The sequence below is a fragment of the Gobius niger genome, assembly GCF_951799975.1.
Source record: "Gobius niger genome assembly, chromosome: 13".
In the NCBI taxonomy this organism is placed as follows: Eukaryota; Metazoa; Chordata; class Actinopteri; order Gobiiformes; family Gobiidae; genus Gobius; species Gobius niger.
The window spans coordinates 6,022,661-6,038,006 of record NC_136864.1 but is presented as its reverse complement, the minus strand read 5'-3'; the positions used below and the strand labels follow the sequence as shown (position 1 = coordinate 6,038,006).

At 44.5% G+C, this 15,346-nt stretch overlaps 1 long non-coding RNA gene across 1 annotated transcript; it reads right to left on the bottom strand.

Annotated features, from left to right (window-relative positions):
• Nucleotides 1-11,345: 11,345 nt before the first annotated feature.
• LOC306972927 lies at nucleotides 11,346-14,170 on the bottom strand. The gene is made up of 3 exons (XR_013793539.1): nucleotides 14,061-14,170; nucleotides 11,563-11,701; nucleotides 11,346-11,464 (listed from the first exon to the last, which is right to left on the bottom strand). It is a non-coding gene; the product is annotated as an uncharacterized lncRNA (long non-coding RNA).
• Between the last annotated feature and the right edge of the window lie 1,176 nt (nucleotides 14,171-15,346).

The following is a 15,346-nucleotide window of genomic DNA, read 5'->3' as shown; positions in this document are numbered from 1 at the left end:
AACCGGTGATTAGGAGCGCTGGCTGCGTCTGAAACCATCAAATTGTAGCCTCTAAGCTCTAACATTAGCAACTAATCCTTAACCTTTCATGGGGTCGACTGTTAGACCTCTGTGCCAGGGGTGGCCAACACGTGGCTCTTGGCCAATCAGAGTGTGGCTCTTTGCATGATTGGATATGTTTAATACAGGGGTGTCCAAAATGCGGCCCTCAGACGAATTTTTGGTGGCCCTCTTCTTGCTGAATCGGGACACATCATCAGAGATAGTCCTTTTTATTTGAAATGTAATAATTCTACACAATTCTAACCAAACAACTAATCTTTTACTGTGAGACAGAGCTGGCATGAGGGTTTTGAGCATAAATAAAGGCGTGGGGCGCAATTTAAACCTCTGCTAGTCAAAGGTTTTGCGGCACTAACCACCGATCTATGGCCCTTCACCCTGTGTACACTTCAGTATGCGGCCCCCCATGAAAAAAGTTTGGACACCCCTGGTTTAATACAATGCGGCTCTTTGCAAAATAATTGGTAAATATTTCCCATAAACTGTAACAGTCTTTGACCAAAAATTCAACCATCGTCCTACAGACCCTGTTTCCATCTCTACATGAATGAGAGTCTGTGTATCTCTCCTTTTCGAGGCAGCGTGTAAACGGTGCCCGCGCAGCCTCACTCAAAGCGGGATGTAGGTTAAACAACAGTCAGGCAGATCGTGGCACTAGGATTAGCTTCTGTGCTCTTCAGGTTTCTGATCAGCTACTCTTTATTTGATGTAAATTGGCTTCATATTCACAGAAAAAGATCAAAATTAGGAAATGGAAAAAAGCGGAGCTCTTATGAAGAATATGAGGCGAAGCGCGACATCGTAACGCGGAAATACGCAAAGTCATGACTTTTCTTTCACACGTGACAGTAACTGTAACAGATGCAACTTAAAACAGACTCTCAGACGTCCAGAGGCTCCTGGTTAAAGTTTATGAACTATGTGGAGCCTAGAGTGCGTTCTCTGCACAGTCCAGTCAGGACGAAGCTGCGCTGAGCGCACAGGCCAGGGGCGGATCAAAGAAGGGGGCTCAGTGGGCAGAGCCCCACATACAAACACACCCCAGCATTAAATAAATAAAATTTAAAAAAATCTAATTCTGTCTCAGTCAGAGCAGAACAGCACAAAATTTCAGTTAATATACATGTATTTCAATCTTGGTGAGGAGTAAAACCATTCAATCTAACACAATTATTAAAAAAAAAAAAAAAAAAAAAAGGCCAGGCATAAAGTTATAGTTTATTGTGATTAAATAAAACGGTCACATTCTATTTAATCACAATAAAGTACCGCCCCGGGATCTCGCTAATGGTCGGTGCCTTTGTGGCTCTTCACGGGATCAAGGTTCAAAATTTCGGCTCTTGGTCTCTGACTAGTTGGCCACCCCTGCTCTATGCAGTTAGTGAACTAGAGCTTCAGCAGCATTTTGAACAATCCGTCCGTCCTTAAACAGGGGAAAGGGAAGTGACATCACCAACAGCTGTTTTTCTTCTTCTTTAAAGTTATTGGTGGAGTGCAGGCCAAACAAAAGCGCATGTCGCCCCCTGCTGTATAGTATAACAACAACAACATAGTGTCCAAACAAAGACATTTAAGGAGAAAAATAAATCCAAATGATCCGTACGTTTCCCTTTAGTGTTATTTTTATTTCAGCAGCTGTTTCATAAAGCTACATCAGCAAATGATCCATGTGGCTTAAGTTTCTACTAAATGAAAACAAAAGCATTTAATCTGTTTACTGAGTTTACTCTTTAACACTGACATGTGACTGAGCTGTGGGGACGACAACATGGATTTATCACTTTTATAAAGTTTGACTTGTGCAGAATTTTTATTATTAAATGTGCTCCTGTCAATCAGCAGTGGTTGCGCATGAATCACTCGAGGGTGGGGGCGAGTTGGCGCAGTGGCTTGTGGGATGGCACATAGCTCCTAATCACTGGTTAGTTAGCACCAGAGGTCCCTATGCTAAAGTGGCTATGATAGTTATCATCGAGGCTCCTTTTCCTAACTACTTCCTAACTGACAGCCCAATTCGGAAGCATCTTGTCATGGCGGACGCTGACGCACATCCGGTTTGGCGTAAGAGCTCTTACCAATCTGCTCGTTTCAGACGCAGCAACACCAGACACCCAAACACAATCAAATACCATTTAAAAATTCCATAAAAAATACGCACAACCACTGTTGATTGGCAGGCGCACATTTACTAATAAAAATAAGATTCTGCACAAGCCAAACTTTATAAAACTGACAAAATACACGTCATCACAGCTCAGTCACATGTCAGTAAACGGCTTAAATGAAGGCAGTTTGTGCTTTTGTTTTCATTTAGTAGAAACTTAAGCCACATAACCTGGGACCTTCTAGCTGTGAAGCGGAGGCGCTACCATGCTGGTGTTGCTGTGGTGGCAACACCTCTGATGATTTGATCTGATTTAAAAACAGTTAAGGCGGAAATGTTTTTGAAAAAAAAATCTAAACTTTCTTTAAAGGGACTATACAGAGTTTAAAAATGTCAAAATTATGTATTTTCCTCCCCCTACATGTTCCAGCCATGTCCTAATGTGTAGAATGGGCTCAGACCTGTTCACCACAACTGGCTCTAAAATCCTGTCACTCAAAAAGGTGTTAATTCGGGTCAGAAGTGCCGTCATGCACGAGCTTAATATAGAACCTGCAGTTACACGTGTGACCTGAGGTGGCAGTAGTGAGTATAAAATGGCTAACTTGCATCTAGCCCCTTTAATTATTCAAAAAATACTCTTAACAAATGCTGATTTATGAATATAGTTTTAAACTAAATAAAAATACAAAGACATGGAGAGGAGCAAAGTGGTTCAACAGCCCATAAAAAGCCTACACACAAAAAACGGAGAATGCTAACATGATGCTACATGTTAGCATTGTGTATATGCTAACACTAGCTAGTGCTAGCTACGACTGCTGTTTTTTTTTTATTTGCTGCTGCGAATAAACATCCATATGGACCTGATTTAGACTTGACTTTATTTGTATGCAATAAATATGTTTATTTTTTGCCAGAAAACGGCTAAAAAAAAGAGTGAAAAATTGTATTTCCCAAAAGATTCTATTTCCCCCCTCGGTGAGGCCACGCCCCCTTCTATGACGAGATGCCGTCTGTATCAACGTGCTCACATGACCAAATATGGACGGTTTTCTGACTTTATTCCATATAAGGGAAAACAGCTCTTAGCACCGCTCACAACGCTGTGACATCACCTGCAAGTGCCCGTTGCCTAGTAACCAGACCAAATTCCACTGCATCTGATTGGACGATATTCTGTTCATATGACATCATCATATACATCTCACATCAGAACGGTCACTTGTCCGACGTTGCCTGTTATCTCAGCCATTTCTCTGCAGCGCGAGGAGAGATTACTGTGAGTATCTGTGTGTTATAGATTAATTTGGGGTAAATTTAGTGACGCCATGTCTGACAGTGGGAGGTCAGACGTGTCCAACGCTGAAATGGAAAGTGTTGAGGTGGAAGAAAGTTCAAAGGACAGAATCGCCAAGCTAAGAGCCATCTTTGAGCCAGCGATGCAAGAATCGCAGCGTGTCCAGCGACGGTTCACAAGAAACGAACTAAACGCAGCTCCGGACGAGGTTTGCCAAGGCCCTGCTCCCGAGGGAACTTTGGAGGTCCTGCCCAAAGAGGATGAAGAAAGGGAGCAGCAGTCTGTCGAAAATGGGGAAAAGGTGGAGCCTGAGAACTTCACACACGGCCTGGATGAGTCTCGGTCTGACAGTGGGAAGTCAGACATGTCTGACTCTGAAATGGAAAGTGTTGAGGTGGAAGAAAGTTCAAAGGACAGAATCGCCAAGCTAAGAGCCATCTTTGAGCCAGCGATGCAAGAAACGCAGCGTGTCCTGCGGCGGTTCACGAGAAACGGACCAAACACAGCCCCGGGCGACGTTTGCGAAGTCCCTGCCCCTGAGACTTTGGAAAACCTGCCCAAAGATGAGGAAAGGGCTGAGCAGCAGTCTGTTGGGTCGCAAAATGGAGAACAAGGCAGTTTGGAAGAAACACAGTCCGTCCAAGACCAAAATATGATGAAAGGGCTAAAAACGGAGCAGCACCAATCCAAACAGGACCAAACACCTTCTTCCCGGCTTGGAAACACCATCATCGAGTGTTGGGAAGCAATGGTGGACCCTGAGAACTTCACACATGGCCTGGGTGAGCCTCAGGAGGAAAACCGCCTCCTGCACGATGAAATCCCGCCCCTGAACGAGGAAATGACGAGCAAGACGCAAGAAATGCAGCTTGTCACAAGAAACGGACCACATACAGCCCTGGGCGACATTTGCCAAGTCCCTGCACCCGAGACTTTGGAAAACCTGCCCAAAGATGATGGGGAAAGAGAGCGGCAGTCTGCCAGGTCGACAAATGGAGAAAAAGACTCCGTCCAAGACAAAAACATGACGATTTTCATAGAAAGGGAGACGGAACAATCCAAACTCGAGCAAACATCTTTTTCCGGGTTTGAACAGACCTTCATCAGGCTTTGGGAAGAAAAGGACCAGGAAAAGGCCAAGGCAATGAAGTGTCAAACCGCTTCAGAAGAGCACCGTGTTGCTTTAGAATATGAAAAGAGTCAGTTACTTGAAGAGAACAAGGCTAATGATAAGGAATATGCAGAGCTTTGCCAGAGAGCGAAGCAAGATACCTCAAAGAAGCAATATGCGGCGCTCGAATGTGAGATCGCAAAGTTGAAACATCACAAATGCGCAATGCAGGAAAAAATTGAACACGTCAAGTCCAAACTGGAACAGCAGGCCGCCCTGAAACAGCAGCTTCACACGTTGGAGGGTGTAAGAAATGGTCTTCGTAAGGAAAACGAGGCCATTCAGGACGAACTCACGCAGCTCTGTGACAAACAAGAGCCAGAGACTTTCAAAGAGATGTGTTTGGAAAAAACTAAGGACATTGAGAAAGAGATCGCGATGTTGCAGGAGGAAACAACACAAGCTAAATCCAGAGTGGAACAGGAAGCCAACATGAAACTGCAGGTTCGCGAGATGGAAGACATGAGAAATGGTCTTTGTGAGGCAAAGGAGGCCGTTCAGGACGAACTCAAGCAGCTCTGTGACAAAATAGAGACTTCCAAAGGGATGTGTTTGGAAAAAGCTAGCGACATCCAGAAGGAGATTGCTGCGTTGAAAAGCGAGACAGAAGCTTTGGAAGACAAGCTTGAACTTGCCAAAACGAAACTGGAAAGGCAAGAGGCTTTGATGGTCCGCAGCGCCCAGTTCGAGGCAGAAAAGCTCGTCATTTGCTGCAAAAAAAAGGAGCTAAAAGATGTACTGGAGGAGATTAACAGTAAAATTGAACAACGGTGGAGTGTCGACTACGCGGCAGAACTTCATATCGAGATGGCAGGTCTGAAAATGGAGACAGAAGCTTTGGAGGAGGAAATTAAACAAGGTAAAGCCAAACTGGAACAGCAGGCCGTCGTGAAACAGAACTGTCTCGAGTTGGAAGACAGGAGAGATGGTCTTCGTAAGGCAAAGGAGGCCGTTCAGGACGAACTCAAGCAGCTCTGTGACAAACAAGAGCCAGAGACTTCCAAAGAGATGTGTTTGGAAAAAACTAAGGACATTGAGGAGATCACGGCGTTGCAGGAGGAAACAACACAAGCTAAATCCAGAGTGGAACAGGAAGCCATCATGAAACTGCAGGTTCGCGAGATGGATGATGTGAGAAATGGTCTTTGTGAGGCAAAGGAGGCCGTTCAGGACAAATTCACGCCGCTCTGTGAGGAAATAGAGCCTTCCAACGAGATGCGTTTGGAAAAAGCTAGCGACATCGACATGGAGATTGCTGCATTGAAAAGCGAGACAGAAGCTTTGGAGGACAAGCTTGAACTTGCCAAATCGAGACGGAAAAGGCAACAAGAGGCTTTCCAGATGAAGGCAGAAAAGCATGGCATTTGCTGCAAAAACAAGGCGTTAAAAGATGTACTGGAGGAGATTAACAGTAAAATTGAACCACAGTGGAGTGTCGACTACGCGTCAGAACTTCATATCGAGATGGCGGGTCTGAAAATGGAGACAGAAGCTTTGGAGGAGGAAATTAAACAAGGTAAAGCCAAACTGGAGCAGCAGGCCGTCGTGAAACAGAACTGTCTCGAGTTGGAAGACATGAGAGATGGTCTTCGTAAAGCAAAGGAGACCGTTCAGGGCGAACTCAAGCAGCTCTGTGACAAAATAGAGACTTCCAACGAGATGCGTTTGGAAAAAGCTAGCGACATCCAGAAGGAGATTGCTGCGTTGAAAAGCAAGACAGAAGCTTTGGAGGACAAGCTTGAACTTGCCAAAACGAAACTGGAAAGGCAAGAGGCTTTGATCGTCCGCAGCGCCCAGTTCGAGGCAGAAAAGCTCGTCATTTGCTGCAAAAACAAGGAGCTAAAAGATGTGCTGGAGGAGATTAACAGTAAAATTGAACCACGGTGGAGTGTCGACTACGCGTCAGAACTTCATATCGAGATGGCAGGTCTGAAAATGGAGACAGAAGCTTTGGAGGAGGAAATTAAACAAGGTAAAGCCAAACTGGAACAGCAGGCCGTCGTGAAACAGAACTGTCTCGAGTTGGAAGACAGGAGAGATGGTCTTCGTAAGGCAAAGGAGGCCGTTCAGGGCGAACTCAAGCAGCTCTGTGACAAACAAGAGCCAGAGACTTCCAAAGAGATGTGTTTGGAAAAAACTAAGGACATTGAGAAGGAGATCATGGCGTCGCAGGAGGAAACAACACAAGCTAAATCCAGAGTGGAACAGGAAGCCAACATGAAACTGCAGGTTCGCGAGATGGATGATGTGAGAAATGGTCTTTGTGAGGCAAAGGAGGCCGTTCTGGACAAATTCACGCCGCTCTGTGAGGAAATAGAGCCTTCCAACGAGATGTGTTTGGAAAAAGCTAGCGACATCGACATGGAGATTGCTGCATTGAAAAGCGAGACAGAAGCTTTGGAGGACAAGCTTGAACTTGCCAAATCGAGACGGAAAAGGCAACAAGAGGCTTTCCAGTTGAAGGCAGAAAAGCATGGCATTTGCTGCAAAAACAAGGCGTTAAAAGATGTACTGGAGGAGATTAACAGTAAAATTGAACCACAGTGGAGTGTCGACTACGCGTCAGAACTTCATATCGAGATGGCAGGTCTGAAAATGGAGACAGAAGCTTTGGAGGAGGAAATTAAACAAGGTAAAGCCAAACTGGAACAGCAGGCCGTCGTGAAACAGAACTGTCTTGAGTTGGAAGACAGGAGAGATGGTCTTCGTAAGGAAAAGGAGGCCGTTCAGGGCGAACTCAAGCAGCTCTGTGACAAACAAGAGCCGGAACTGTGTTTGGAGAAAGCTATCGGAATGGAGAGCGAAATGGATCAGCTCAAGATCAAGGACAAAAACCCCAGGTCCAAAGAGCCGTCCCGTTTAAACTAATGCTTTCATATGACCTCCAGATCATAAATGCATGATCTGGACAAAACAAATTGGTGCTTGTAAAATGTCTAAATTGTCCTCACTGTAACAATATTCACCAAAGAGGTTCTTGAGTCATCTTCTGTTCTCTGTAGTTGAAGTGTAGAGTGTTTTGTCTCTCATCCAAAAGGCTTCATCAGCAAAGTAAAGTTTCAGCTCAGCCTGTAGACAAGATATAGATCACTGGGAGGAGTCTAGCTTGGCTCAGTCCCTATATGTAGTGGTCTATGTCTGGTCTACGAGCTGAGCTGAAACTTCAGTTCGCTGACGAAGACTTTTGGATGAGAGGTGAAACGTTCTACACCTCACCTACAGAGAACAGAAGATGACTCAAGAACATTCTAAGGTGAATTTTGTTACATTGAGGACAATTCAGACGTTTAAAAGCACCAATGGTTTGTCAAGCTCATGCCTTTATGATCTGGAATCATAAAGTCATGATTCCAAGAATGGATCATCATGCCTTTACGATTGGACAAATGGACAACTCCTGTACGACTGAGCGCCTACACAGACAGTATTCACCAAACTAAGACATTATGTATGAACAGGCAATGCCTTTTTTCACAGAAAAAGGCGGTGCCCGGCAGAGCATAAACAATAAAAATCTGGACGATTTACTGCAAACAACATAACGTCAACAACTTTATTGGGTGGAAAGTGTGGGTTTTAGAAGGTTTAGGACTGTGTGAGTGAGTGCATGGGTGAATGTGCAGAGTAGATGGTGAGGACTGATGCTTTGCAGAGTGAGTGGCGTGTGGTGTGTAGCCTGCATTTTAAGTATACTGTACTTTGTGTGACCTGAGGTACTTAAAAATAATTAATCCAAAACATAAAGCCAGGATAAAACCAAAGGACACGCAGATACAGATTTGTAAAGATGGAGACACAGACAGTGCTTTTAAAATATGTAGTTAAAAGTTTATTTAAAAGGACCAGGAATTCAATATCAAAAAAGGATTTATTTCTATGATTGAAATTTATTTTAAAATGGCCAAAATTAAAAGTGCAATCACAAATAAAACCTTGCAGCCCCTGGGCCAGAACCAAAGGAAATCTGAAACACAGATAAACGTTAGAAAATAACCAAACATGAATGGCTTGAGAGGGGGGAGCCCCACCCCAAACAAAACGGAAGGTGCTACTCACAAACACACACTCACTAAATAACAAAAATCCCAAGTGCAAAACATAAAACGGGCCGAATCCCCCACCCAAGCACATCCAAGGGCACTGAAATCTAAAGACTAAAAGACCCAGGGACAGCTATACAAAACTAGTGCAGAGCTAAAAGGGTTTAAAAAGCTACGAGATGCAAAAATAAACTCAAATTCAACCAAAATAAACCCTAAAACGAACTCTAAACAAAACAGTAGCAGGCTAAAATCTGCAAATAAAAACAGAAACAAACGTTAAAACCGAAATACAATGAATGTAAACAAAATATAATAATAATAATATAAGGATAAATGAACATTAAAATCCTAAAACCGAGGGAGAAGTTAAAAACACACCTGTCACCAGCCAGCAGCAGTCGAGAATGAGTGCCAGGCGCGGGGGAGATTTAAAGAGGCCTCACCCAATGATTGGGAGGGAGCCCCCGACTGTCCGCTACATTTGTGTAAATGCATTGTCCCTTTTAAATAAATAAATACAAAATACAAATACAAACGAGTCTGCCGTGTCTTGAAGGTGTTATTAAGGTTATTAAAAATCAATAAACATGGTCTGTAAGTACTTCCTTGTGTTGCTCATCTTTGTTCGAAGCGCTTCAGTTTGCAACTTTAGCGTTTCTAAAGTTTAGGAAAACATTTAAACAGATGCTGTTTCGTCTCAAGAGCGAAACAGTTTCTGTGAGTTTGAGTATGTTCAGGGTTCAAATTACTGTTTAAAGAGCAGATGGAAACCCCAGGAATAATAGCTGCTTAATGAGTAGCTAATGGGAATCTAAATAAATATTAAATTATTATTATTATTGCGACCGCTGAATCTCGCTCTGACCCAAACAGCGGAACCACCCGGCCCTGTGAGCGCCCAGACTCATGTCCGTCTCCAGCATCACATTTCACTCTGGCCTTTCAAGAAAGTTTAACTAACCACACGCACATAAGTTACACACACACACAAAACAGTAGTTGAAGTTTTATTACAAAATATATTAATAATTCATTAAAATAAATCCAGTTGTTGCCCTTCATAACCAGCACAAGGTTCAGGGTTCAATAGAAATTACAATAGTATATATACTATTGTAAAAGTGTAGAGACTTGTACATAGGTGAGACCAAGCAGCTTCTACACAAGCGCATGTATCAACATCGACGCCCGAGCTCCTCCGGACAGGACTCTGCAGTGTTTTTACATCAACAGAAACATCAGCACAGCTTTCACCTCTCCTCCCTGTTCAGATACTGGACAGGGAGGAGAGGTGGTTTGAGAGGGCGTAAAGGAGGCCATTTATGTTAAAGTGGAGAAGCCCTCTCTGAACAGGGGGGTGGGCTAAGGCACAATGTGTCTACTATATATATATATCCCTATTCCTGCAGGAATAATAAGCTGGCCAAAGGATGAGATACAGACCACAGATGTTAAAACACGAAAGCTCCTAACCATGCACGGAACGTTCCACCCCAAATCCAGCACTCTGAGACTGTACGCTAGCTGTAAGGAAGGAGGCCGAGGACTAGTGAGTGTGAGAGCCACTATCCATAAGTACATCAAGGACAAGGCTCCAACAGATGACGTGCTCAGTGAATGTCTCAGACAATAGGGGAACAGAAGATGAGGTGCTGGAGGTCCCGTCATGGGAGGACAAGCCCCTACACGGCATGTACCACCGAAACATAACTGAAGTGGCGGATATACAGAAATCCTATCAATGGCTAGACAGAGCCGGACTAAAGGACAGCACAGAGGCTCATCATGACTGCACAGGAGCCTTGAGCACCAGAGCAATAGAGGCCCAGATCTACCACACCAGACAAGACCCCAGGTGTAGACTGTGCAAAGAGGCCAATGAGACAATACAGCTTTACATAACTGCAGGGTGTAAGATGCTGCAGGGAAAGCTTACATGGAGCGCCATAACCAAGTGGCTGGTATAGTGTACAGGAACATCTGTGCAGAATATGGGCTGGAAACCCCAAGGTCAAAGTGGGAAACACCTCCAAAGGTGGTCGAGAACGACCGAGCCAAGATCCTGTGGGACGTCCAGATACAGACGGACAGAATGGTAATGGCGAACCAACCGGACATTGTGGTGGTGGACAAAGAGCAGAGGAAAGCCGTTGTGGTCGACGTAGCAATACCAACATCAACATCAGGGAAAAGGAACACGAGAAACTAGAGAAATACCAGGGGCTCAGAGAAGAGCTGGAGAAAACCTGGAGGGTGAAGGCATCAGTGGTGCCCGTGGTCGTTGGGGCACTCGGGGCAGTGACCCCCAAACTGGAGGAGTGGCTGGCTGCGCAGAACCCTCAAGCTCCCAGGCCTCTGGTAGAGGACCCGAGCAGGAGGAAAAAGAAACCGCCGGGTGAGGAAGAGTTTTTACAGTGTTTTTGCCTTTTTTGCAATAGAACCGGAATTTATTCAGTCTAGTTATCTTTTTTTGTGTCTTGAAAACATCTTGGGTTTTTTATTTGGCCGTTAAAGACGTCTGTAATTGAGTGAATTTCTGAAAAATTTGATTTGATTTTGTTCATGTTTTACTTAAAGGTAATAAATATGATTACTGTCTTTCCCCTGCCGGTTCATATTTCTGCTTTAGTTTATGAGGGAGACGGTGAGTAGTAACGGCAGCATCAGCGCCGCGAGCAGAGCCGTGGGGCACGCTGCTCGTCCCGGGACCGTCGGGGGCGCCTTAGGGTTTGATAAATCCAAAGGGCTGGTTTTCAAATCCTCCTTCAGGGAACCGAGATCAGCTGTGGAGAAAGAAGTAACATTTGTATTGATCAGTGTTGGAATCTAACCCACAACCCTCTGCTCTCCCCCCGTCCCGCCGGAGCAGAGAGGGACTTACTTCCGTTGACGGTTCCAGTTCCCAGAATCACCTGGAACACGAGGTCTGAGCCGCTCCTGGGGCTGAGGACTGACACGCCGAGCTTAAAGACGCATTTGGTCACGTTTCCGCTCAATTCACCTCTCACTCCTTCAACAGACTGAGAAACACATGATACACTGTAAACCAAGGTGATTATTCAAAGAGACATCACTACCACTGCATACAATTTCTACTATTACAACTTTTTATTGATATTGGTGCGTATTTGACCTCTCAGTGACCCAGCGGCACTTTTACTTTCCATCACAGTGGCTTTTATGACCATAGAAATAGAAAGGAGAAGCGGCGTTTGATCCAAAGTATGTACAGTCAGCATGTCGACAAGTCTGGGGCCGAAAACCAGTGAGTTGGTAAGAGGTCTTGCGCCAAACCAGATGTGCATCAGCGTCCGTCATGATAAGAAGCCTCCGAATTGGGCTGTCAGTTTGGGAGTAGTTAGGAAAAGAAGCCTCTATGCTAACTATCATAGCTACTTTAGCATAGGGACCCTCTGATGCTAACTAACCGGTGATTAGGAGCTATGTGCCATAAGCCACTGCTCCAATCCCCCCCACCCACCTCGGCCCCACCCTCGAGTGATTGACAGGAGCACATTTGGTAAATGTAAATGGTAAATGGTCTCAACTTATATAGCGCTTTTCCACCTACATTAGGCACTCAAAGCGCTTTACAGCAAGGATCCACTCACCCATTCATACTCTCATTCATACACCAATGTGCACAGACACTGGGGGCAATGTGGGTGAAGTGTCTTGCCCAAGGACACAACGACAATGTGCACTTTCAGGAGGTGGGATTCGAACCCCCGACCTTCCGATCATGAGACGACCCTCTCTACCATCTGCGCCACTATCGCCCCCTTTTTTAATAAATAAAAAAGATACGATTCTGCACAAGCCAAACTTTATAAAAGTGACAAAATACATGTCGTCAGTTTGTGCTTTTGTTTTCATTTAGTAGAAACTAAACATGGCTAGTTTGCAACTGTAGCTTTATGAAACAGCTGTTGAAACAACACAAAAGGGAAATGTGTGGTTCATTTGGATTTTTTTTTTTTTTTTCATCTTAAATATCTTTGTTTGGACACTATGTTATCATCATCACCACTACTACCACTAACCCTATACTATTATCATCGCTACTACTAACCCTATACTATTATCATCATACCTCAGCACAAGATTGACAAAATAAATAAGATAAGATATGATACTTTATTGATCTCACAGATGGAGAAATTGCATTCGATGAGAGAGCATCCGGCAGCAGCACCCATTCAGTGCCCACCACTCTTTTTCCACTCTTTTTTTTCTTTGGTGAAAGATGGTTGTGTCGCGGCCGCCATCTTCACTGTTTTGGTCACAGGAGGAGCACTGGTTGATGGGAAATCCGTAAACGATGACCACGGCGGTGGAGCTCTTGCGCTTGGCCACGATGTTCTTGGCCACACAGGTGTAGTTGGCCGTGTGGGACTGACGCGCCTGCTTGATGATCAGGTTGTGTCCACGGTGATGTAGAAGTTCCTGTCCTCGGCCGGGTCGATGATCTCGTTGTCCTTCAGCCACTCCACCCGCATGACCTTGGAGGATGGAGAAACTGTAGCTGCCCTCTGTCTCCTCTGATCATCTGAAACGGTGCACCGCCTCCTGGGCTTGTCCCCGTCTCAGAGCGTGGTGTCCTGCACTGGTCAGCTCCACCTCGTCCTTCCTCTTCCTCCTGCACAGCTCCCTCCACAGTCTATCACCATCTCCTCGTTGGTCCCTTTTGTTGTTTCCTGTAGCTCCTCTTGTGACGCCTCCTCCGTGCTGCAGGTGTGGGGGCTCTTGGTGCCTCTTCACTGTTCAGTGTCTCAGAAGATGTTTGTAGATCTCAAATGGGTTTAGCTGATAAGCTAGCAGTTTGTTTACCTTCAAAAAGCTGCTTTCTTCAGGACCATTTTGGACTCTCAAAGTAAACAAATCCCCCAAACCTCCACAAAAACACGGTAAAGACGTACAAAAGTATCCAGAAAAACAACGTGGTTTGCTGAAAAAGGCAAACAATTCAGCTGCACCAGGAGAGAGGGAGGTCACTTCCTGTTTTTACGTCGCCATGACATGCCACTTCCGTCCACAAATACTATAACATTTCCAATAGAATTCCAAACAACACAACTTTTCACACCAAGTGTGAAATCGACCTTCCAAGTGCCAACAGGTCTAGATCAAGATCAAATCAGGACTAAACCAGGTCTGAAAAATCTAAAATTGATCAAAGTTGTACTAAATGATATCTAGGCCAAACTAGAAAACTCCTCACTTAAAAGGCATTACAAAAGCAAAGGATAAATTATCTATAATAATAAAATCAACCTGTTGCAGTGGCCCACAACACATTATCTTTATTTGATCTGGAATTCTCGCTTGATGTTTTGCTACTTTCATCTAATTACAACCTCTACTTCTAAATGACCTCACCATGTTTGTTTTCGTGAGAGCCGCATTCTGTAAGCTGTTGTTTCTTTCAGCCGTTTCGAAGAAGAAGGAGCCATCTCTTTTTCCGCAAACAAAAAACCTGGAAAAGTCCTGGAGGGAAGAGCAAACATAGTCACATAATCAGTCACGAGGAGGTAAACAGATGATCGGTTTACGCATGTTTTCTGTTTGAATATGTGAGTCGTTTCATTTGTGCTGACGTTAAAGACATTGAACTTTACGTCACTTTTTATTTCAGGTGAATAGCTCCGGTAATTACAGAGATATTAACCCTAAACTACATCACGACATCTGCATTTTCACAGGGTCTTTGAGAACACATGGGACCTTTACCAAGAAACCTAAAACCTCCCTCCATCTTGTCTTTTACCTCTGAGCTGTTGACCAGTCCCAGGGCGATGTACCCGGCAGAGTCGCCCCGGAGGCTGATGCTGAGCTCTGATTGGTTGACTGCAGCAGAGACAAACAGACAGGGGCTGGTGCCGTTGGGTTCACAGGCCGCTGGGGTCTCCACGCAGAGCTTAGACTCTCCACAGCCGGCACGAGAGATGGACAACTGTGGGGGGAACCGGACAGAAATTCATATTAAAGGAGCTATCCTTGATTTTTTTAATTTTCTGTATACGTCTGTTAAGTGGTGACGTCACAGCTCTACTTCCTAGATGTGTGAGAAACTACAAAAAACTCTATATTTCTGAAACTCAACAGGGAGTCACTGAACATACTCATTTCTCAGACTCATTAGCCAAAAAGGCCGCACTTAATTCAGTTAAATGCTAACGCCGGAGCAGCAACGCTAACCCCGGAAGTACCGACTTTAGTAAATAATTTTTTACTTTACTTTTACTTTTTTAGCAGTAGGTGCGGCATTTTTGGCTTATGAGTCTGAGAAATGAGTAGGTTCAGGTACTCTCCGTTGAGTTTCAGAAATATTTATTGTGGTATTAAAGAGTTTTTAATGGGGGGTTTTCTCGCATATTAGCCGGTATGCTAGGACCCGGAAGCGGAAGTCGTGACGTCACACTTAATAAACGTATTCACCTTATTCTGGAGGTTCGCGTGGGCGCCACCATTAATTGTGCCCGCCCCTTTTCTCCTATCTGTTAACATGGGGCTGGAGAAGTCCAGATTAAATCAGTCACTACATGAAAACAAAGCCGTTTATCGACCGTTTATTAAGTGTGACGTCACGACTTCCGCTTCCGGGTCCTAGCATACCGGCTAATATGCGAGAGAAAAAAAAACATTAAAAAAGTCTTTAAAACCGC